The sequence below is a fragment of the Rhinoraja longicauda genome, chromosome 3, assembly GCF_053455715.1.
Source record: "Rhinoraja longicauda isolate Sanriku21f chromosome 3, sRhiLon1.1, whole genome shotgun sequence".
NCBI classification, from domain to species: Eukaryota; Metazoa; Chordata; class Chondrichthyes; order Rajiformes; family Arhynchobatidae; genus Rhinoraja; species Rhinoraja longicauda.
The window spans coordinates 37188043-37212629 of record NC_135955.1 but is presented as its reverse complement, the minus strand read 5'-3'; the positions used below and the strand labels follow the sequence as shown (position 1 = coordinate 37212629).

Here is a 24587-nt window from a genome sequence, read left to right as displayed (position 1 = left end):
ATCAGGGAGCTATGGACTTGCACCCTAATGTTTCTTATACATCAATACTCCCTAGGTTCCTGTCATGTACTCTACATGTCCTATCACAAGTTGAATTCCCAAAGTGCATTTCTTCACAATTTAGCTGGATTAAGTTTTATTGCCACTGCTAAGCCCAACTTTCCAGCTGAACAATGTTCCACTGTCTCCTTCGTTTAGGATTCTTTGCTCTCTCTAACTCCACCAATTAATATGTCATCTGTAACTTTACTAATGATATCCTCTGCATTCTTATCTAGGTCATTTATGTATATTATAAGCAACAAAGGTTCCAGCACAGATCCCTATGGTACTCCACGCTATGGATTTCCAGCTTCTATGATCTAATGGCCAAATGATGACTGGTGTGACATCTGATTAACATGAGCATGTTACAGGTGGTAATGTGGCAGGATCTTGGTATGAAAGATATGTGAGCCCTTTAAAATAACGGTCTGTATCAATGTGTTTGGCATTGACTGAAAGTGATAATCAGGTTTGAATGTCTGTTGTATTGCATTAATCAGAATTATCATTGATCCATATCTGCAACTACTATGAAGCTTCAACCAACACAGACTGACTGAGATAATCATCTCAACCAGTCTGTGATGGTAGATGATGAAAAAACAATTCCACATGTTCTCAGCAGAATCATATTTCAAAACTTTGTAGACATATTTGTAAAAATGATCCAACAAATACATCTCAAGACTCTAAATAATACACTAAATTTTCCTCTTTTCGCATTTACTGTTGCACCATTTCAAAGTTAAACTGAGATCTGAAACAATAAAAAAAATGAAAAGCCACTGGTACTTCAAAACAAATAGTTGAGTTTCTAAAGCATTTTTTTTACTACCAAAGCACAAACCCCATTGAAGTACAGTCGTTTTATCTTTAAAAACTTCTAAAAGAAAGATAACTATCTTTGATTGTGCACATCTTTTTCCTAAGAGAGCATTCTCTGGAAAGGATCAAATTATTCCACCCAAGTCTGCACATTAATGCTTGCTAACACACAACGCTGTCTAATCCCACTCTCCTCATTCCTATAATCGTTACTATTCATTCCTTTCCTCAAGTTACTCTTTAATTTCCTTTTTAAAGGAGGTATGGACTACACTTCAATAATGGGTTGTGGCAGAAAATACTAGTATCTACACCAAGATCTAAGAAGCTAACGGAACGTATTTGCAAACCTCCCCTTTAATTCTTTGAGACTCCCTTAAATTTGTGATTTTAGAGTTTGTTTGTTATCATATCCTCTGGGACTGGACTTGCTCTATTGTATGTATGCAAGATACAAGCTAAAGATGGCAATCTCAAAATTCCTAAACAGACTTAGGAAAAGATTAATACACTAAGTCAGCTGGCACGTATCCTGTGTTACAAGAGAGATTGCAGTGCAAAGCTTTCTTCATTAAATGTACAGCATTCTCAGACATCCTAAGGTCAGGGAACATATTACATCAATGTGAATTTTTATTTTAATATCTATTAGACAATAGGCAATAGGTGCATTCGGCCCTTCAAGCCAGCACCACCATTCAATGTGATCATGGCTGATCATTCTCAATCAGTACCCCGTTCCTGCCTTCTCCCCATACCCCCTTTAAGAGGTCTATCCAACTCTCTCTTGAAAGCATTCAGAGAATTGGCCTCACTGCCTTCTGAGGCAGAAAATGCCACAGATTTACAACTCTCTGACTGAAAAAGTTTTTCCTCATCTCCATTCTAAATGGCCTACCCCTTATTCTTAAACTGTGGCCCCTGGTTCTGGACTCCCCCAACATTGGGAACATGTTTCCTGCCTCTAACGAGTCCAACCCATAAATAATCTTATATGTTTCAATAAGATCCCCTCTCGTCCTTCTAAATTCCAGTATATACAAGCCTAGTCGCTCCAGTCTTTCAACATACGACAGTCCCGACATTCTGGGATTAACCTAGTGAACCTCCGCTGCACGCCCTCAATAGCAAGAATATCCTTCCTCAAATTTGGAGACCAAAAATGCACACAGTTCTCCAGGTGTGGTCTCACTAGGGCCCTGTACAACTGCAGAAGGACCTCTTTGCTCCTATACTCAACTCCTCTTGTTAAGAAGGCCAACATTCCATTGGCTTTCTTCACTGCCTGCTGTACCTGCATGCTTCCTTTCAGTGACTGATGCACTAGGACACCCAGATCTCATTGTAACTTGACACCATTCAGATAATAATCTGCCCTCCTATTCTTACCACCAAAGTGGATAACCTCACACTTATCCACATTAAACTGCATCTGCCGTGCATCCGCCCACTCACACAACCTGCCCAAGTCACCCTGCAACCTCATAGCATCTTCCTCACAGTTCACACTGCCACCCAGCTTTGTGTCATCTGCAAATTTGCTAATGTTACTTCTAATCCCTTCATCCAAGTCATTAAAATAGCTGCGGTCCCAGCACCGAGCCTTGCGGTACCCCATTAGTCACTGCCTGCCATTCTGAAAGGGACCCATTTATCCCCACTCTTTTTCTGTCTTAGCAGCCTGAATTATACATCATTTCAAACAGTATGTATTAATCAACATTTGAATATGAAGTAAACAATAAGAATGCTTGTAGTACACTACAGATGGATAAGACAGAATGGCCAGACACATGGTAGATGAAAGTTCCAGAGTTCTTAAGCAGGAATCACCAACAATAACTCCTCTCTTTTTCCTTGTGCCACTTGACCTCTGAATAGTCCACATACAATGTCTTGAAGAAAATGCTTTGGCAATATAATGACTACAAAACCACAACACAACAAAACAATCTAATGGAAACAATTAGTGTAAGAAAATAACTGCAGATGCTGGTACAAATCAACGGTATTTATTTCACAAAATGCTGGAGTAAATCAGCAGGTCAGGCAGCATCCCAGGAGAGAAGGAATGGGTGACGTTTCGGGTCGAGACCCTTCTTCAGTCTGAAGAAGGGTCTCGACCCGAAGCGTCACCCATTCCTTCTCCCCTGAGATGCTGCCTGATCTGCTGAGTTACTCCAGCATTTTGTGAAATAATGGAAACAATTACACCATTTCAGTGCAACATTGAAAGAAAATGCAATACCACAACAAGAACCACTTCCCCTCCACCTTCACTGGAAATGCTCAATGCAATTACATATGCATTTGTCATTCAACCAAAGAAAAAAATCATCACTGTATCAAAATGCTGTCTGAGCAGTTTCAAATTCACTGGCTGGTTGAAATGTTCACTGTATCAATGATTACTCTTCAAAGTTATTGAAGTCTTGATGTCATGAATGACGATATCTAAATGAACCTTTCTATCGGTCAGTACTTAAAATATGGCACATTTCTTTGTAAGTAATATATCCTCATTGATTCTACTTAGGGTGCTTGCTAATCAAAGTGTGTTACAATTTTGGTTTACCTTTATTTTTATTTCAACTGAGGACCTTGAAATATTATTACAGTTTCATTTTGCATTATTAATGTGCTTAAAAATACAGAAGTGTGGACACATGGGCAAACATTCTGTCACTCTCCAAAGGATGTTACTGTGGAAACACAGTAGCACCCTTTGGTCACAATTTTGGGATATCATTGATATCTGGACAAACAGCTTCCTCTAATATAAATATATTCAATGGGGCACATTATGATAAACACTGAAGATAGATATATTAACAAACAAAATTATTGAAGTTTTAATTACAAAATACTATCTGAACAAAGCAGCGTCCGGGCGGTAGGTTAAAAAACCCAGCGCGGGGCTTGTTCACACAGAGGCCCAGAAGCGGTTGGAGGCGGTTGGAGCAGCGTCCGGGCGGTAGGTTTAAAAAACCCAGCGCGGGGCTTGTTCACACAGAGGCCCAGAAGCGGTTGGAGGCGGTTGGAACGATGGTGTAAAAACGTTCCCACACACTTTAAAAGAAGTGTTCTGGAGGAAGCCACTGATTGGTGGAAGCGGACTAGAGGAAGCAGCTGATTGGGCGTTGTAATTCTGCTTTTTATTCGTATTTTTAGTTAAGGGTTCGGTGAGTTCAGGGTTCAGGAAGTTAAGGGTTCAGTGAGTTAAGGGTTCAGTGAGTTAAGGGTTCAGTGCTTTTTAGTAAAGGTACAGTTTAAAGGATTAAGAGGGATTTGATTTAATTTGGGGGTAAGACATGTCAGATGAGATCGGCCCCGTGGAATGCTCATCCTGCAACATGTGGGAGATCAGGGATATTGTCGGTGTCCCTGATGACTACGTGTGCAGGAAGTGTGTCCAGCTGCAGCTCCTGGCAAACCGCATTGAACGGTTGGAGCTGCGGTTGGACTCATTCTGGAGCATCCACGAGGCTGAGAAGGTCGTGGATAGCACGTATAGCGAGTTGGCCACACCACAAGTAAAAGATAAGCGGACAGAAAGGAAACGGGTGGCCACTAGCCAGCGTAGCAGTAGGCAGGTAATGCAGGAGTCCCCTGCGGTCATCTCCCTCCTAAACAGATATGCCATTTTGGATACTGTTGGGGGAGATGCCTCATCAGGGGAAGGCAGCAGCAGCCAAGTTCATGGCACCGTGGGTGGCTCTGCGGCAAAAGAGGGGAGGAAAAAGAGTGGAAGGGCTATAGTGATAGGGGATTCAATTGTAAGGGGAATAGATAGGCGTTTCTGCGGACGCAAAACGAAACTCCAGGATGGTATGTTGCCTCCCTGGTGCAAGGGTCAGGGATATCTCTGAGCGGCTGCAGGACATTCCGAAGGGGGAGGGTGAGCAGCCAGTTGTCGTGGTGCACGTTGGCACCAACGATTTAGGTAAAAAACGGGATGAGGTCCTACAAGGTGAATTTAGAGAGCTAGGAGATAAACTAAAAAGTAGGACCTCAAAGGTAATAATCTCTGGATTACTACCAGTACCACGTGCTAGTCAGAGTAGGAATAGGAGGATATTTCATATGAATACGTGGTTTGAAAAATGGTGCAAGGGGGAGGGATTCAAATTTTTAGGACATTGGAACCAGTTCTGGGAGAGGTGGGACCAGTACAAACAGGACGGTCTGCACCTGAGCTGGAATGGAACCAATGACCTGGGGGGAGTGTTTGCTAGTGCTGTCGGGGAGGATTTAAACTAATGTGGCAGGGGGATGGGAGCTGGAGCAGAGAGACAGAGGGATGTAAAATGAGGGTAGAAGCAACAGGTAGCAAGGTGAAAAGTAAAAGTGGCAGGCAGACAAATCCAGGGCAAAAATCAAAAAGGGCCACTTTTCAACATAATCGTACAAGGGGTAAGAGAGTTGTAAAAACAAGCCTGAAGGCTTTGTGTCTCAATGCAAGGAGTATACGTAATAAGGTGGATGAATTAAATGTGGAGATAGTTATTAATGATTATGATATAGTTGGGATTACGGAGACATGGCTCCAGGGTGACCAAGGCTGGGAGCTCAACATCCAGGGATATTCTATATTCAGGCGGGATAGACAGAAAGGAAAAGGAGGTGGGGTAGCGTTACTGGTTAGAGAGGAGATTAAAGCAGTGGAAAGGAAGGACATTAGCTTGGAGGAAGTGGAATCGATATGGGTAGAGCTGCGAAACACTAAGGGACAGAAAACACTAGTGGGGGTTGTGTACAGGCCACCTAACGGCAGTAGGGAGGTTGGGGATGGCATCAAGCAGGAAATTAGAAATGCATGCACTAAAGGCGCAGCAGTTATAATGGGTGACTTCAATCTACATATAGATTGGGTGAACCAAACTGGCAGGGGTGCTGAGGAAGAGGATTTCTTGGAATGTTTCAGAGATGGTTTTCTAAACCAACATGTCGAGGAACCAACGAGAGAACAGGCCATTCTAGACTGGGTATTGAGTAATGAGGAAGGGTTAGTTAGCAGTCTTGTTGTGCGAGGCCCCTTGGGCAAGAGTGATCGTAATATGGTAGAGTTCTTCATTAGGATGGAGAGTGACAAAGTCGATACAGAAACAAGTGTTCTGAACTTAAAGAAAGGTAACTTTGAGGGTATGAGGCGTGAATTGTCCAAGATGGACTGGCGATTGATGCTGAAAGGGTTGATGGTGGACATGCAATGGAAGGCATTTAAAGGTCGCATGGATGAACTACAACAAGTGTTCATCCCAGTTTGGCAAAAGAACAAACCAGGAAAGGTAGTGCATCCATGGCTAACAAGGGAAATCAAGGATAGTATTAAAACAAAAGATGAAGCATACAGATTAGCCAGAAAAAGTAGCATACCAGAGGACTGGGAGAAATTCAGAGTCCAGCAGAGGAGGACAAAGGGCTTAATTAGGAAAGGGAAAATAGATTATGAGGGAAAACTGGCAAGGAACATAAAAACAGACTGCAAAAGCTTTTATAGATATGTCAAGAGAAAAAGATTAGTTAAGGCAAATGTAGGTCCCTTGCAGTCGGAAACAGGTGAATTGATCATAGGGAACAAGGAGATGGCAGACCAATTGAACAAATACTTTGGTTCTGTCTTCACTAAGGAAGACATAAACCGTCTGCCGGAAATAGCGGGGGACCGGGGGTCTAAAGAGATGGAGGAACTGAGGGAAATCCAGGTTAGTCGGGAAGTGGTGTTAGGTAAATTAAATGGATTAAAGGCAGATAAATCCCCAGGGCCAGATAGGCTGCATCCCAGAGTGCTTAAGGCTCAGAAATAGTGGATGCATTAGTGATAATTTTTCAAAACTCTTTAGTTCCTGAGGACTGGAGGGTAGCTAATGTAACCCCACTTTTTAAAAAGGGAGGGAGAGAGAAAACGGGGAATTATAGACCAGTTAGCCTAACATCGGTAGTGGGGAAAATGCTAGAGTCAGTTATTAAAGATGTGATAGCATCACATTTGGAAAGTGGTGAAATCATCGGACAAAGTCAGCATGGATTTACCAAAGGCAAATCATGTCTGACGAATCTTATAGAATTTTTCGAGGATGTAACTAGTAGAGTGGATAAGGGAGAACCAGTCGATGTGTTATATCTGGACTTTCAGAAGGCCTTCGACAAGGTCCCACATAGGAGATTGGTGTACAAACTTAAAGCACACGGTATTGAGGGTTCAGTGTTGAGGTGGATAGAAAATTGGTTGGCGGACAGGAAGCAAAGAGTAGGAATAAACGGGTCCTTTTCGGAATGGCAGGCAGTGACTAGTGGGGTACCGCAAGGCTCAGTGCTGGGACCCCAGTTATTTACAGTGCATATTAATGATTTGGACGAGGGAATTGAATGCAACATCTCTAAGTTTGCGGATGACACGAAGCTGGGTGGCAGTGTTAGCTGCGAGGAGGATGCTAGGAGGCTGCAGAGTGACTTGGATAGATTAGGCGAGTGGGTAAATGCATGGCAGATGCAATATAATGTGGATAAATGTGAGGTTATCCACTTTGGCGGCAAGAACAGGAAAGCAGAGTATTACCTGAATGGTGACCGATTGGGAGAAGGGGAGATGCAATGTGACCTGGGTGTCATGGTGCACCAGTCATTGAAAGCAAGCATGCAGGTGCAGCAGGCAGTGAAGAAAGCGAATGGTATGTTGGCATTCATAGCAAGAGGATTGGAGTTTAGGAGCAGGGAGGTTCTGCTGCAGTTGTACAGGGCCTTGGTGAGATCGCACCTGGAGTATTGTGTGCAGTTTTGGTCTCCTAACCTGAGGAAAGACGTTCTTGCCTTAGAGGGAGTACAGAGAAGGTTCATCAGATTGATCCCTGGGATGGCGGGACTTACATATGAGGAAAGACTAGATAGACTGGGCTTGTACTCGCTGGAATTTAGAAGACTGAGGGGGGATCTTATCGAAACATATAAAATTCTTAAGGGGTTGGAGAGGCTAGATGCGGGAAGATTGTTCCCGATGTTGGGGGAGTCCAGAACCAGGGGTCACAGCTTAAGGATAAGGGGGAAGTCTTTTAGGACCGAGATGAGAAAACATTTCTCCACACAGAGAGTGGTGAGTCTGTGGAATTCTCTGCCACAGAAGGTAGTTGAGGCCAGTTCATTGGCTATATTTAAGAGGGAGTTAGATGTGGCCCTTTTTGCTAAAGGGATCAGGGGGTATGGAGAGAAGGCAGGTACAGGCTACTGAGCTGAATGATCAGCCATGATCATATTGAATGGCGGTGCAGGCTCGAAGGGCCGAATGGCCTACTCCTGCACCTATTTTCTATGTTTCTATGTTTCTATGTGATTTAAAACACCGAATCCACAATGCAGGGCTCTGGACAGTGTTGAAGAGCAGAGGGATCTCGGTGTGCATGTGCATTGTTCCTTGAAAGTAGCATCAAAGGTAGATAAGGTGATCGAGAAGGCCTTCGGCTCATTGGCCTTGATCAGTTAGGGTATTGAGTATAGAAATTAGAATGTTATGCTACAGCTGCACAAGGCGCTGCTGAGGCCACAGTTGGAGTACTGTGCTCGTTTTGGTCACCCTGCAATAGGAAAGATGTTGTTAAGCTTGAAAGAGTGCAGAGATTTACAAGGATGTTGCCAGAATTTGAGGGCCTGAGCAATAGGAAGAAGTTAAGTGGTCTAGGACCATATTCCTTTGAGCGTAGGAGGATGTGAGGTGATCTCATAGAGTTGTTTAATTTTAGCATTAGAGTTACAGCATGGAAACCATTGAGTCCACACTGACCATTGATCACCCGTTCTAGTTATCCCACTACACACGAGGTGCAATTATACAGAGGTCAATTGACCTACAAAACCCACACGTAGGAGGAAACTGGAGCACCCGAAGGAAACTCAGTCACAGGGAGAACGTGCAAACTCCACGTAGATATCACCCAATATCATGATTGAGCCTGGGATTCTGGCGCTGTGAGGCACCGGCTGTACTGCTGTGCCACTGTGTTACCTTTATACGATCATGAGGGGAATAGATAAGGTAGATGCACAGAGTCTTTTACCCAGACTAGGGAAACAAGAACCAAAAGGCAGAAGTTTATGGTGAAAGGAGAAAGATTTAATAGGAATCTGATGGGCATTTGTTTTACACAAAGGGTGGTGGATATTGGAATGAGCTATCGGATGAGGTAGTTAAGGCAGAAACTATTTAAAAAAATTAATTTGGAGAGGTAAGATAGGAAATATTTAGATGGTATGAGCCAAGCACTGGCAGGTGGGACTAATGTAGATGGGGCATCTTAGTTGGCATGGGCAATCTGGGCCGAAGGACCTGGTTCTGCGTTGTGTCCCACACAATTAAAGCAGTACTAATCTAATGCAAATTGTGACCACCCAATCTAAGCTCAATCATCGGTGAAATGATGGAAGCTGTCAATAACAGTGCTGCCAAGTGGCACTTAGTTACTAATACCCTATTCATGAATGTCCAGTCCTTTTTTTGCCAGGACCGATCAGGTAGGTAGAGTGCCGCAGATAGTATAAGGTCATGGTGGATAGTGTGGGTCCTTTTTAGCTGGAGCAAAGGTGGTTGAGAAGTGACCGCATAGTCATTTATAACATCATGAGGGCCAAAAATAAGGTGAATAGCTTTAGTCTTTTCCCCAGGGTTGGGGAGTTTAAAACCAGAGGGAATTGGTTCCAGCCTGCTCAACCTCCCCTGATAGCTCAGACCCTCTAGTCCTGGCACATGCTTGGAAATCTTCTCTGCACCCTTTCCAACATAACAACATCTTTATTGTAACATGGTGTCCAGAATTGAACACAATACTCTAAATGCAGCCTCACCAACACCTTATATATCTGCCACATGGCCTCCCAACCTTTATACTCCAATTGCATTACCATCCCTAAGACCTCCAGCATAAATATGCTAGGGATCACCATTGACCAAAAAGTCAACTGGAAGCCATGCAAAAAATGTAGTTACATAAGTAGCTCACAGAGTATCTTGCAGTGAGCAAGGCGGAAGTCAGGCATACAATGTAATACTTTCCACTGCCTCGATGAGTGCACTGCCACTACTCTCAAGCAGCTCAAAACCATCCAGGACAAAACATCTCACATGAAAGGCACCCCACAAATGCCCTAAACATTCATCCCTCCGCCACTTGTGCACAGTATCTGCAGTGTGTACTATGTACAAAATACACTAAACTTTGCCTTCCGACCAACACAAAATTAATGTAAAGAACCTGTTAAATCTACCACCAAGAATCTCAATGGAGCAGATGCATGTGAACTTGTAGGTCCCCATGCAAGTTGGGAATCATCTTTATTTGGAAAAATATCACCAGTCCTTCATCACCACTGGATCTAAATGCTTGAACCCGCTAAACAACAGCATTCAAGCAGCACCTCCACAAACACTGTAGTAGTTTAAGAGGGTGGCATAGCGCTGCTTTATCAATGGCAAAATAGGACAGCACGGTGGCACAGTGGTAAGAGCTGCTGCCGTACAGTGACAGAGATCTGGGTTTGATCCTGACTACAAGTGCTTGTCTGTACGGAGTTTGTACATTCTTCCCGTGACCTGTGTGAGATTTCTCCAGGATCTCCGGTTTCCTCCCACACTCCAAGGACATACAGGTTAGTAGGTTAAATGACCTACATGGTGAAGATTGATGCCCCCACCATCTTTTTAGAGAGCATGTTCTGGGGCCAAGGGGTGCAAAAAATGTCCTTATCTCCTCTCTATTCTTACAAATTACTTTAAATCTTTTGCGGAAATGAGGAACTACAGATGCTGGTTTACACAAAGGACACAAAGTGCTGGAGTAACTCTGCGGGTCAGGCAGCATTCCTGGAGAAAATGGATAGGAGTAAGAATTTTACGTAATAAAAAGGTATTGCAGACGCTGCTTTATACCAAAGATACAAACAAAATGCTTGAGTAACTCAGCGGGTCAGGCAGCATCTCTGGAGAAAATGGATACGTGACATTTCGGGTCGGGACCCTTCTTCAGACTGATTGTGGTGGGGGGAGGAAGCAGAGGTTGGGGGGGGGGGGGGGAGGGGCTGAAAGCTGCAAGAGGAGGGGCAGGGCAGGGCAGGGCATTACAGCTAATATGTGAACACAGGCATGGAGGATTTTTAATAAGAAGATGGGTGAACAATGGGCACAGATGAAAAAACAGATGCTGTCAAACAAAAGGATTGAAGAGTTGCGAATTGTGAAGCCAGAGAAAGAAATGTAGGTGGAGGGGGAAGGGTGAAATAGGTACACGTTCAGGAGGGGCACACTGGAGGGGGTGGGAAGAAAGGGGGAGAGAAAGGGGAGTGGAGGGAGATAGTTAGAGATTGCCTAACATTAGAGAATTCAATGATCACACCATTGGGTGTTTAGCTACCCAAGTGGAATATGAGGTGCCGTTCCTCCAATTTGCGTATGACCTCACTCTGGCAACGGAGAAGGCCCAGAACTGAAAGTTCAGTATGGGAATGGGAAGGGAAACTAAAATGTTTAGTAGCCAGAACACTCGTACCTTTTTCGCCTCACCCCCTCCCTCTACGTTCCTTCCTCTACCTTCATAATTCGCGACGCTTCTATCAAATTTATAGCAACTGGCTTATGACACCCATGCCAGGGACAAAGATTCTTCATATTTACTTCAGCAAATTCCAACATAATTGTACAACTCAAAATCTTTCCTCAAACCTCAAAATTCTTCTTTCATTATGGCTGAAAATGTTCAGCCCAGGTAATGTCTACTCTGCATTCTGTCCAGTGCAATCACATCTCTCCTGCAATGTTGTGGTGTGACCTTTGCATGCATTTCTAGCATTCCACTTTCATGGTGTATTCAACACAAACATTGGCCACAACACTGCAGAGAACTCCCATTATCTTTGAAGCTTGCTCTGCTGTTTTTTTTAAATTCACCTGAGAGGGATGCCAGGATGTCATCTGAATGACAAGCCAATCGTAGAAGACTTAAATTATGGATTTATTTCTAACAAGCTGGATTTGCGCCCACAACCTTCTCGTGTGGAGCCAAGAGTGCTACAACATCCAGCCACAGATGGCATCAATATATTCACTTTCAAAAAAAAAGAAAAATCTCAAATGGCTAAACTAATCTGAGTTCTGAAGGATTATTTCTGCAGCGAGTTAAAGAACATTGCATAAAGACAACAAAATGGAAAATATATACCAATAACCTTAGGTTTTTCTATTGTTTCATATTTTAATATTTAACTCTGGTATTAAAACAAATGTCATTCTTTTACACTACATTCTGTCTGTCAGTCAATCACACAGACGCAGTTAGGTATTTAAGATTCTTTCAAATTCCTAAATACTGCTCTGAAACTCATCATTTCACTAAAGATGAAGTGAAGATTTAGTAGGGGTGTTCAAAATTATGCGTGGTTTATGATTTCACTGGCAGGGAAGTCAATAATCAGTGCTCACTGATTTACGATATTCACCAAATAACCAGAAGGCAAGATGAGGATTATTTTATGCGATGCATCATTATCATCTGGAGCACACAGCTTGAAAGAGTGCAGTGGAAGTTATTTCTGCAAAGCAATTAATATACTGTATATAGAAAGGAGAAATCAGTGCAGGACAACAGGGTCTAGGAAAGTTTTCTCAAACAATATGTGGAGGGGGAAACACTCAGCCACCTCAGGAAAATGAGCCTGAGAAAGTGACTGAAGTATCAGTAGGGGGGCACTTTGCCAACAGTGAACACAGTTCTATTTGTTTTAAAACAGAATTTGAAAAAGATAGGACAGGTCTACAAGTTAAAGTCCTAAATTGGAAGCATTGGACAGGAACTTGCAACGGTTGATTGGTGGAAGTTGTTCGCAGGCAAATCAACATCTGGCAAGTGGGAAGCTATTAAAAGTGAGATAGGGAGAGTTCAAGATCAACATGTTACTGTTAGAGTGAAAGGCAAAGCTACCGTGATTAGGGAATCCTGGCTGATAAGGAATATTGAGACTCTGGTTGGGAAAAATGAGGAACCTATGTGATGTATAGACAGGCGGAAGCAAGGATTCCCTTGAGAAAAATAAAAGATGTAGGAGGATACTTAAGAAGGAAATCAGAAATGCAAAACAGGATGTCCTTCGCAGAATAGCAAAAAGGCAAATCCGAAAAGATTCTATACATATATTAAGAAGAAAAGAGTAACTAAGGGGAGAATAGGTCCCCTTAAGGATCAATATAGTTCTCTACATGTGGAGTCATGGGAATACTTCTTGTGTGTATTTACTGTGAAGTAGCTTATGGAACTATGGAATTCCGATGTGCCATGCAAATTTACTGAAGAGGAGGTGTTGATAGTCCTGAGCCACATAAAGGGGTATAAATCCCTGGGCTTTGGTCAAGTGGGAAACAAGGAAATAAATTGCAGGGGTCTTGGATGGAGGGGTATTAGAATTTACAGGGATTTGGCCAAATGCAGGCAAATTTTTGCTGGAATTCTTTGAAGAAGTAAATAGCAGGCCAAAGTAGAGTCAGTAGATGCTGTTTACTTAGATTTTCGGAAAGCCTTTGATAAGGTGCAACACCTTAGGCTGCTAAGGGAGGTGAGAGCCCACGGTATCAAAGGGCAGGTTGGCTGGATGGCAGAAGACAAAGTGTGGCAATAAAGGGGGCTTTTTCTGGTTGGCTGCCAGTGACTAGTGGAGTTCCGCAAGGGTTGGTACTGGGGCCGCTACTATTCACGCTGTATATCAATGATTTGGACGAGGAGATTGAAGGTTTTATGGTAAAGTTTGCAGATAATACGAAAATAGATGGAGGAGCAGGTAGTGTAGAAAAAGCAGGGACTCTGCAGAAGGACCTAGACAGAAGTAGCAAATGGAATATAGTGCAGCAAATTGGAGGTACAAAAGGACTTGGGAGTGCTGGAGCAGGATTCCCAAAAAGTTAATCTGCAAGTCGAATCAGTAGTATGGAAAGCAAGAGGGCTTGTGTACAAAAACAGGGATGTAATATTGAGGCTGGTAAGGCCACATTTGGAATATTGTGAGCAATTATGGGCACCATATCTGATGAAGGATGTGCTGCCTCTGGAGAGGGTCCAGAGGAGTTTAACAAGAATGATCCCAGAAATGAGTAGGTTAACCTATGAAGAGCGTTTGTTGGCACTGGGCCTGTACCCGCTGGAGTTTAGAAGAATGAGGAGGGACCTCATTGAAACATACAGAATAGTGAAAGACTTGGATAGCGTGGATGTGGAGAGGATATTTCCACTAGTGGGAGAGTCTAGGATTAGAGGTCATAGCCTCAGAATTAAAGGACATTATTTGAGGAAGTACAGCAGGCAGTGAAGAAAACTAATGGCATGTTGGCCTTCATAGCAAGAGGATTTGAGTACAGGTGCAAGGAGGTCCTACTGCCGTTGTACAGGGCCCTGGTGAGACCACACCTGGAGTTTTGTGTGCAGTTTTGGTCTCCTAGTTTGAGGAAGGACATTCTTGCTATTGAGAGAGTGCAGTGTAGTTTCACCAGGTTAATTCCCGGGATTGCAGGACTGACATATGATTAAAGAATGGATCGACTGGGCTTATATTCACTGGAATTTAGAAGGATGAGAGGGTATTTTATAGAAGCATAAAATACTTAAGGGATTGGACAGGTTAGATGCAGGAAAAATGTTCCTGGTGTTGGGGGAGTCCAGAACCAGGGGTCACAGTTTAAGAATAAGGGGTAGGCCATTTAGGACTGAGATGAGAAAAGACCTTTTCACCCAAAAAGTTGTGAATCTGTGGAACTCTGCCACAGAAGGCAGTGGAGGTCAATTCACTGGGTGTTTTCAAGAGAGAGTTGGATATAGCTCTTAGGGCTAACGGAATCAAGGGATAAAGTGAGAAATCAGGAATGGGGCACTGATTCTGGATGATCATTGGCTGGCTCGAAGGGCTGAATGGCCTACCTTTTTTCTATGTTTCTATGAGATGAGGAGACATTACTTTAGTCAGAAGGTGACGAATCTGTGGAATTCTTTGCCACAGAAGGCTGTGGAGGCCGTCAGTGGATATTTTTAAGGCAGAGATAGATAGATTAGTACAGGTGCCAGAGGTTATGGGAAGAAGGCAAGAGAATAGGGTTAGGAGGGAGAGATAGATCAGTCATGATTGAATGGTGGAGTAAACTTGATGGGCCGAATGGCCTAATTCTACTCCTATCCCATATGACCAAATGGGACAAGCTCAGGAAGGCACCTTGGTCAGCATGGACAACCTGGGCTGAAGGGCCTGCTTCATTGCTATATGGTGAGGACAGGGACTCAAAGCAGGGAATGGAACTAAGTGGGTTATGCCCTTGATGGGCAGAAGCATTATTGACTAAAAAGTTTAATCTTCTCCAATGTAATAATACATCATCGTACTTAAATTCAAATAATTAGAATTGCACTAATTACCTGCCTTGATTGTAATCTCTTCTAAACTGTCACCTGGTATTTGGATCCATACTGAAAAATATACCAATTAAAAAATTTCTGGATGCTCATCAGAACCACGAAGATTCAATTTGATCACTGCAAGAACTTAATTGACCTCAAACCAACTGCACAGCTCAAGAGCAAGTTTATTTATTCTCTGCACATCATTAAAATGGTCAAAATAGATGCAGTCTAGTCAAGGTTATTTAAATGAATGAGAAAAAGCATAGCCAAACATACAATGAGGTGTTTTTTTTGGGGGGGGGGGGTTTAAGCACCATTTTTCTATGTTACATGATATGCCCGTGTTAAAGTATTGAATTGAGTTGGGATTTTTGAATTAAGGTGGGACAGCAAAGCCATAGAAGAAGGCAATTAGTCTATGCATGGCCTAAAATTATTTTGGAAAGGAAAATCTTGAAAGAAAAAACCCCAAAACATACGGATTGTAACTACTTTTAACGAGGTCAGATCTAAGACATTTAATTGAAAACATTCCACCTAAAAGGAAATACCAAAGCTCCTGTAAGTGGTACTAATGTAAGCAGCTGTATTTAATTAACATGTCTGGTTTTGTGACTGGCTACCAAAAATAGTAGAACCAGTCACAGATTGAAATGTCATCAATTTGCACGGTTGGTCTTCCAACTTATTCCACACAATGAGCTTTTCATCCAGGTTACAACATTCCAATTCTCACAAGAAACTAAGGACATACAGAACATACATTCTCAAATCAGCAATTAAATAGATCCTTACACGTGTCTTGCTTGCTGACAGTAAGGGGAAATTCCTTGTTGCTTCCATTACATTTGGATAACCATGGTGCTTTCCTTTGGCAGCAATTCTTCTTGTCCAAGACTAAAAAGCTGGAGGAGTTTGAGATTCCAACATATCCAGTATTTAGCCCCAAATATGTTTCGGCCAAAATGATGACAAAGGCATTCATACTCGCTATTTTGCATGTGTATACATGAACACAAGTGCTGATACAACCAGAGGGAAGTTTTAGAGGATGAGATATTCTACAAACTGCAAAGGTGTGCTTAGATTCCACCCTGACTTCACCTTTCGAATATGTGTAAACAACGGTGGGTCTCAAGTGAAAAAGCTGTTCTTTTTTTGATCTCCATCTTTCAATGTATCTTCCAATTTCTTGTCAATGCATTACCAACTCTCTATGCCTTCTCAATATTCATCTATTTCTCAGTCCCTACTAATTTATCCCCTTTTCTAACAATGTGTTAATGTGCCTTCGATTTTTTTTTTCAAAAATTAAACCTGTCCTTTCTTGAACTGAAGGATAAGGGCACAGCATGGAGCTCCCTTTAACAGGTACTGAAGAAGGGTCTCGACCCGAAACGTCACCCAGAGTCTGCTGAAGGGTCTCGACCCGAAACCTCACCCATTCCTTCCCTCCAGAGATGCTGCCTGTCCCACTGAATTACTCCGGCTTTTTGTGTCAATATTCGGTTTAAACCAGCATCTGCAGTTCCTTCTTACACACTTGCCATTAGACATTGAGATGGTGAATCTGGGTCCTTCCAGCTCGTTCCTCTAATGTAAACAGTACACTACATAACCAGACATTAAGTTCATTGAGTAAATGAAAGGCTGGAGCCAACAACATTTCTTCTATGGAAAACCAGTCTCTGGGCAGGGCCTCTAAGAATATCACGGACTCAGCATGGAATATTCAAGTCTTTCCTAAAGTATGACCTGCACAAATTGTTTTCAGTGTTGAAGAGCTGATATTTCTAAGATCATTTCTGTCATCAGAAGGATCCCAAAATCTGATTTGCTGAGACATTCCATCTTTGTCCAATGTTTCTTGGGCTGCATTGTCTGTAAGGTGGTTGTATTTGGGAAATCAAAGCCTTCCAATTAATTGCAGCTGTCCTGGAGATTTATGCAGCTGAATGAAACTGATTAATTGCACACGTACCAAACATCTATTTTATATAACATCTGTTCATCTAATGCACCAAAACCACCATCACTGCTGCTTCTCATGACTTTTGTATCCCTCTTCATGTTAATCTGTTCCTTGCTTTTAATCTTTCCTCTCAACCACTCAAATAGTCTTTCCAGATGAAACAGCAATTCAGTTGCATTTCTTACAATCTAATATACCACATTTGCTGTTCACAATGTGGTCTCATCTACATTGGAGAACTAAACATATGTTAGGTGACCGTTTTGCAGAGCATTAAGTCCTTAAGACTGGCCCTGAGTTTCCATTTTCCTGCTACTTTAATTCCTCATCCCACTTCCACTCTGACCAATGTCCTAGGGGGAGTGTTTGCTAGTGCTGTCAGGGAGGATTTAAACTAATGTGGCAGGGGGATGGGAGCAGGAGCAGAGAGACAGAGAGACAGAGGGGTGTAAAATGAGGGTAGAAGCAACAGGTAGCAAGGTGAAAAGTAAAAGTGGCAGGCAGACAGATCCAGGGCAAAAATCAAAAAGGGCCACTTTTCAACATAATTGTGTAAGGGGTAAGAGAGTTGTAAAAACAAGCCTGAAGGCTTTGTGTCTCAATGCAAGGAGTATACGTAATAAGGTGGATAAATTAAATGTGGAGATAGTTATTAATGATTATGATATAGTTGGGATTACGGAGACATGGCTCCAGGGTGACCAAGGCTGGGAGCTCAACATCCAGGGATATTCTATATTCAGGCGGGACAGACAGAAAGGAAAAGGAGGTGGGGTAGCGTTACTGGTTAGAGAGGAGACTAAAGCAGTGGAAAGGAAGGACATTAGCTTGGAGGAAGTGGAATCGATATGGGTAGAGCTACAAAACACTAAGGGGCAGAAAATGCTAGTGGGAGTTGTGTACAGGCCACCTAACAGCAGTAGTGAGGTTGGGGATAGCATCAAGCAGGAAATTAGAAATGCGTGCACTAAAGGTGCAGCAGTTATAATGGGTGACTTCAATCTCCATATAGATTGGGTGAACCAAACTGGCAGGGGTGCTGAGGAAGAGGATTTCTTGGAATGTTTGAGAGATGGTTTTCTAAACCAACATGTCGAGGAACCAACGAGAGAACAGGCCATTCTAGACTGGGTATTGAGTAATGAGGAAGGGTTAGTTAGCAGTCTTGTTGTGCGAGGCCCCTTGGGCAAGAGTGATCATAATATGGTAGAGTTCTTCATTAGGATGGAGAATGACAAAGTCGATACAGAAACAAGTGTTCTGAACTTAAAGAAAGGTAACTTTGAGGGTATGAGGCGTGAATTGTCCAAGATAGACTGGCGATTGATGCTGAAAGGGTTGACGGTGGACATGCAATGGAAGGCATTTAAAGGTCGCATGGATGAACTACAACAAGTGTTCATCCCAGTTTGGCAAAAGAACAAACCAGGAAAGACAAGGGAAATCAAGGATAGTATTAAAACAAAAGATGAAGCATACAGATTAGCCAGAAAAAGTAGCATACCAGAGGACTGGGAGAAATTCAGAGTCCAGCAGAGAAGGACAAAGGGCTTAATTAGGAAAGGGAAAATAGATTATGAGGGAAAACTGGCAAGGAACATAAAAACTGACTGCAAAAGCTTTTATAGATATGTCAAGAGTAAAAGATTAGTTAAGACAAATGTAGGTCCCTTGCAGTCGGAAACAGGTGAATTGATCATAGGGAACAAGGAGATGGCAGACCAATTGAACAAATACTTTGGTTCTGTCTTCACTAAGGAAGACATAAACCGTCTGCCGGAAATAGCGGGGGACCGGGGGTCTAATGAGATGGAGGAACTGAGGGAAATCCAGGTTAGTCGGGAAGTGGTGTTAGGTAAATTAAATGGATTAAAGGCAGATAAATCCCCAGGGCCAGATAGGCTGCATCCCAGAGTGCTTAAGGAAGTAGCCTCAGAAATAGTGGATGCATTAGTGATAATTTTTCAAAACTCTTTAGATTCTGGAGTAGTTCCTGAGGACTGGAGGGTAGCTAATGTAACCCCACTTTTTAAAAAGGGAGGGAGAGAGAAAACGGGGAATTATAGACCAGTTAGCCTAACATTAGTAGTGGGGAAAATGCTAGAGTCAGTTATTAAAGATGTGATAGCATCACATTTGGAAAGTGGTGAAATCATCAGACAAAGTCAGCATGGATTTACCAAAGGCAAATCATGTCTGACGAATCTCATAGAATTTTTCGAGGATGTAACTAGCAGAGTGGATAAGGGAGAACCATTCGATGTGTTATATCTGGACTTTCAGAAGGCCTTCGACAAGGTCCCACATAGGAGATTGGTGTACAAACTTAAAGCACACGGTATTGAGGGTTCAGTGTTGAGGTGGATAGAAAAATTGGTTGGCGGACAGGAAGCAAAGAGTAGGAATAAACGGGTCCTTTTCGGAATGGCAGGCAGTGACTAGTGGGGTACCGCAAGGCTCAGTGCTGGGACCCCAGTTATTTGCAGTGTATATTAATGATTTGGACGAGGGAATTGAATGCAACATCTCTAAGTTTGCGGATGACACGAAGCTGGGTGGCAGTGTTAGCTGCGAGGAGGATGCTAGGAGGCTGCAGAGTGACTTGGATAGATTAGGCGAGTGGGCAAATGCATGGCAGATGCAATATAATGTGGATAAATGTGAGGTTATCCACTTTGGCGGCAAGAACAGGAAAGCAGAGTATTACCTGAATGGTGACCGATTGGGAGAAGGGGAGATGCAATGTGCCCTGGGTGTCATGGTGCACCAGTCATTGAGGCTATATTTAAGAGGGAGTTAGATGTGGCCCTTTTTGCTAAAGGGATCAGGGGGTATGGAGAGAAGGCAGGTACAGGCTACTGAGCTGGATGATCAGCCATGATCATATTGAATGGCGGTGCAGGCTCGAAGGGCCGAATGGCCTACTCCTGCACCTATTTTCTATGTTTCTATGTTTATCTGACTGTGGCCTCCTGCACAAAATCGCGTTGAATCTCAGGAACAAAATCTCAATAGACAATAGACAATAGGTGCAGGAGTAGGCCATTCGACCCTTTGAGCCAGCACCACCATTCAATGTGATCGTGGCTGATCAACCACAATCAGTACCCGTTCCTGCCCTCTCCCCATACCCCCTGACTCTGCTATCATTAAGAGCTCTATCTAACTTTCTCTTGAAAGCATCAACTGCAGGAACTCCCCCTGAAGAACTAATTTCTCTATTTTCCCAAATTTCTCCATGCCATTTCCCATCAGATAATTCCTGGCCTTTCATGCCTTCTACTATTTTACTATTTCCCCTGCTGTCATTCCTAACTTTGTATTCTTTGCCATAGTCACCAATACCACAGCTGTTATGTTGTTTTACCTGACCTCATAGCTCGAGCACATCTATAACTCATGGCAGAATGCTGCTATCGTCCTGGGATCAATGCTCACTCTCACCAGCCCTGATTCACAACTTGTTGCTTAAGCCACCGCCTGAGGCAATCACTGCTCTAGCATTTGGCTGTTACAATTCCTAATCTCTGGACGCCATCATTACTGTTGAGTGGCGTCATCTTGAGTCTATCTGTCAAAACTGTAGCTTCACGAGGATATTGCCAAGACCCGAGGACCTGAGCTGCAGGGAAAGGTTGGGCAAGTTAAGACTTTATTCCTTGGAGCGCAGGAGGTTGAGTGGTGATCTTACAGAGGAGTATAAAATTATGAGGGGAATAATCAGGGTGAATGCACTGAGTCTTTTACCTAAAGTAGGGGAATCAAGAAACAGAGGGCATTGGTATAAGGTGAGATGGGAAAGATGTACTAGGAATTTGAGGGGCAACTTTGTCATAAAGGGTGATGGATGTATGGATGGAATGAGCTAATGGGTGTGTGGAACAAGCTGCCAGAGGAGGTAGTTGAGGCAGGTATCATACCAGCATTTAAAAGGCACTTGGGCAGGTACATGGATGATGATGATGATGCTATTTTATTGTCACTTGTACCGGACTAGGTACAGTGAAATTCTTTGTTTTTGCATACAACGTACACAAAAGAGACCCCACAACAGTGCTGCGGGGAGGGGAGAACAATGGAGGACCCGGCGTGGAGGAACCGCCATGATGGGGGGAGGGGATAACAAAGGAAGACCTGGCGCGGAATACTTTGCGACTCTGTTGGCGCCCTTTATGTGGCGACTCTTTGTATACCTGGGTATGCAAAACAAAGAATATCACTGTGACTCGTCACATGTGACAATAAAGTATCATTCATTCATTCGGATTGTCTTCGTATAAGGGGCTTAGATGGGGTAGAATTCATAAGGTGCATCCACGAGGGTTTTTTTTAAGCAGAATGTTGTGTTCTGCTCGGAAAAGGGCTGAACTTAATATTGTTTTAGGGAATGAGGAGAATTGAGTTAATGGAGGAACTCTCTCATAAAAGTGGCCATAATTTGGTAAGCATCAAAGGAGTCATGGGTAAGGTAAAGGTTGGTCCTAGAGTTCGACTCTTCATTTGGGGGAAGGCTGATTTTAATGTAGGATCGGAAAAATGTCAGTTGGGAGCAGCTACAAGACGCAAAAACAACAACAGATAAGAGGGAGGGGGGTTAAAGGTGAGACAGTAAGAGTTCAGAGTCAACATAACCCTTTTAAGGTATAAAGTAAAGATGTTGAGATATTGGTTAACAAAAGATAAAAGACAGAACGGTATGTCAGATATAGGAAATTGGTATCAAATGAGGTTTGAAGATTATAAAGTATAGAGGATGCAAGAAGAAAGTTTGAAGGACAAAAAGGGGACACAAAATGGCTTCAGAAAGAGGATTAAGGAGAATCCCGAAACCTTTTATATCAGAAGGGTTGGCTAGGGAAAGAGCAATCCCTCAGGGACCAACAGGGAAATGTCAGAGATGTTAGCAAACCTTAAAGCTGATATATCGCCAGGGCCTGACATATTCTATGTCAGATTGCTGAGGGAAGCAAGGAAGAGACTGCTGGAACTCCAACAGAAGGTTTTGCATCTTTGTTGGACTCAGAGAGCTAATATTGTCCCCTTGTTCGAAAAGGGCAGTGGAGAAAAGGAAATTATAAGAGAGCCTTACATCAGCGGTGGAAAAATTAATGGAAAAGGTCCTAAGGATAAAATTAATGTTCTCTGGAAAGATAGATACTGATTTGGGAAAGTCAGCATGGTTTGTGCACGGCAAATCCTATCTCATAAATCCAATACAATAGATGAAGGCAGCACATGGAGTTAAAAGGCTAAGAGGTTAGTGGGGGAGGGTAGATTTTCTGACTGGAATTCTGCGGTCAGTGATGTATCACGGTGATCGGTGCTGGGGCATTTGTAGTTTGTCATATCAGAAAGGACCTGGGTGGGAAAGAAGGTTGTCTGATTGGGACGTTTGAAGTTGACAAGTAAATTGGTGGAGTGGTAGATAGTGAAGGTTATTTAAGTATACAGAAAGGCATTGACCAGCTAGAAAATTGGGGGGGGGGGGGGGGGGGGAATTGGGGGAGCAGTGGTTGATGCAATTTAATCCAGACATGTGTGAGGTAATCCTTTTTGGAAAATTAAATACTGGCAAGATTTATAAGGAATGAACTGCCGGAGGAGGTAGTGGAGGCAAATACAGTTACAAAGTTTAAAAGGCATTTACACTGGTATTTGAATAGGAGAGGCGTAGAGGGATATGAGCCTTATGCAGACAAATGCAAAAGCATATCAGAATGTATGAATTGGGCCATTGGGACTGATTCTATGTGACTCAGTAAAACTTTGTCTTTAATGCTCTTCTGAAGTACCTTCAAAATTCTGCTAAGTTGCAGGCAAATTAATGAAAACTATTGTTCTTGGCGAAAGCAAGATTTAGAGAAGATTTAATTTCATAGAATTTCAGTGGGATGAATTGGGAAAAAATACTTGATCTAGGTGTGGAGTCCATCACAGGGGTGTTTTCAATTTAAAATTCTCATCCTTTGAGATTACAAGAAATCTCTACACAGTTACCAAACCAATATGGTTTGCTACGTGCAGCTAAGTCATGGATAATTACAACTATTAATGGAACCTCCAAAAACATTTGAAGCAGAGAAAGGAATATAATTGGAAGGAGAGCATGGAGCTGTGGAGGTGTGTTTGTGTCAATTTAGGGAAAAGCTAAAGAAAAAATGGATGAATAGTCTTTCATTGTTGTAAATCCCGACAATTTTAGAAAAGATTGAGAAAAAAGATTGTGTCCACTGAACCAGCTAATACCTAATGCAAGTTTGTGGAGTCATATTTAGTAATATCATGGGTGACTGGCAAACTAAGGAGGCAGCGGGGGAACAAAGGCATTGTGAGTGGGCCCCTGAAAGACTATGTAAAAAGTGCTGAGCAATTTACGACCGAATTGACTTCTGGTCCCAACAATCATAATGAGGGAACCTGGAGAGAGCATTTAAAAGATGCTGAGCTTTAGCCAAGTGGCTATTTTGAAGTGGCCATTGAGAAAGAGATTATGTTCAGGCTGAAGTGCAGTGAGTTGTAAATGCTGAGACTTTGTTTTGAGACGCTTTGCTGAAGAGGCTGCACAGTGGTTAAGATAACACATGTTTTACTTTCCTTGACGGTTTAGAAATGGAAGTTAGGGCAGCCTTTGCTCCTTTTGTAGGATTTGGGAGATGAAGGAAACTGCCAGTGTCGCTGATGACTGCACCCGTGGGAAATGTGTCCAGCAGCAGTTCCTGACCGACTGTCTGAGCAGATAGAGCTGCGGCTCGACTCATTCAGGTGCACCCGTGTTGCTGAGAGCATTATAGATGGGAGATTTAGCGAGGTTAACGTGCCAAAGGTACAGGCCGATGGTAGTCTGGTGACACCAGGGAAAGTAGAGGGGGTACAGAGAGTGCAAGATACCCTTCATGAACAGGTATCTCATTTTGGATTCCATTGGGGCAGGTGGCCTTGCAGAGGGCAGCAGCAGCAGTGCCAACAGCCAGATCAGTACCACCAGCCAGATCAGTACCAACAGCCAGATCAGTACTAACAGCCAGATCAGTACCACCAGCCAGATCAGTACCACCAGCCAGATCAGTACCACCAGCCAGATCAGCACCACCCAGATCAGTACCTCCAGCCTGATCAGTACCTCCAGCCTGATCAGTACCTCCAGCCAGATGAGATCAGTACCACCCAGATCAGTACCACCAGCCAGATCAGTACCTCCAGCCTGATCAGTACCTCCAGCCAGATCAGTACCTCCAACCAGATCAGTACCTCCAGCCTGATCAGTACCTCCAGGCCTGGTCCACAACAAATTTCTAAAGTGGGGGGAAGAGAAACTTTGAGGGCATGGACAGGAA

At 43.0% G+C, this 24587-nt stretch overlaps 1 protein-coding gene across 1 annotated transcript in view; it reads right to left on the bottom strand.

The window, feature by feature from the left end:
* LOC144592240 (A disintegrin and metalloproteinase with thrombospondin motifs 3-like) overlaps positions 1–24587 on the bottom strand; it is a 224462-nt gene that overhangs the window by 70489 nt on the left and 129386 nt on the right. The gene's annotated exons all lie outside the window — the stretch shown is intronic.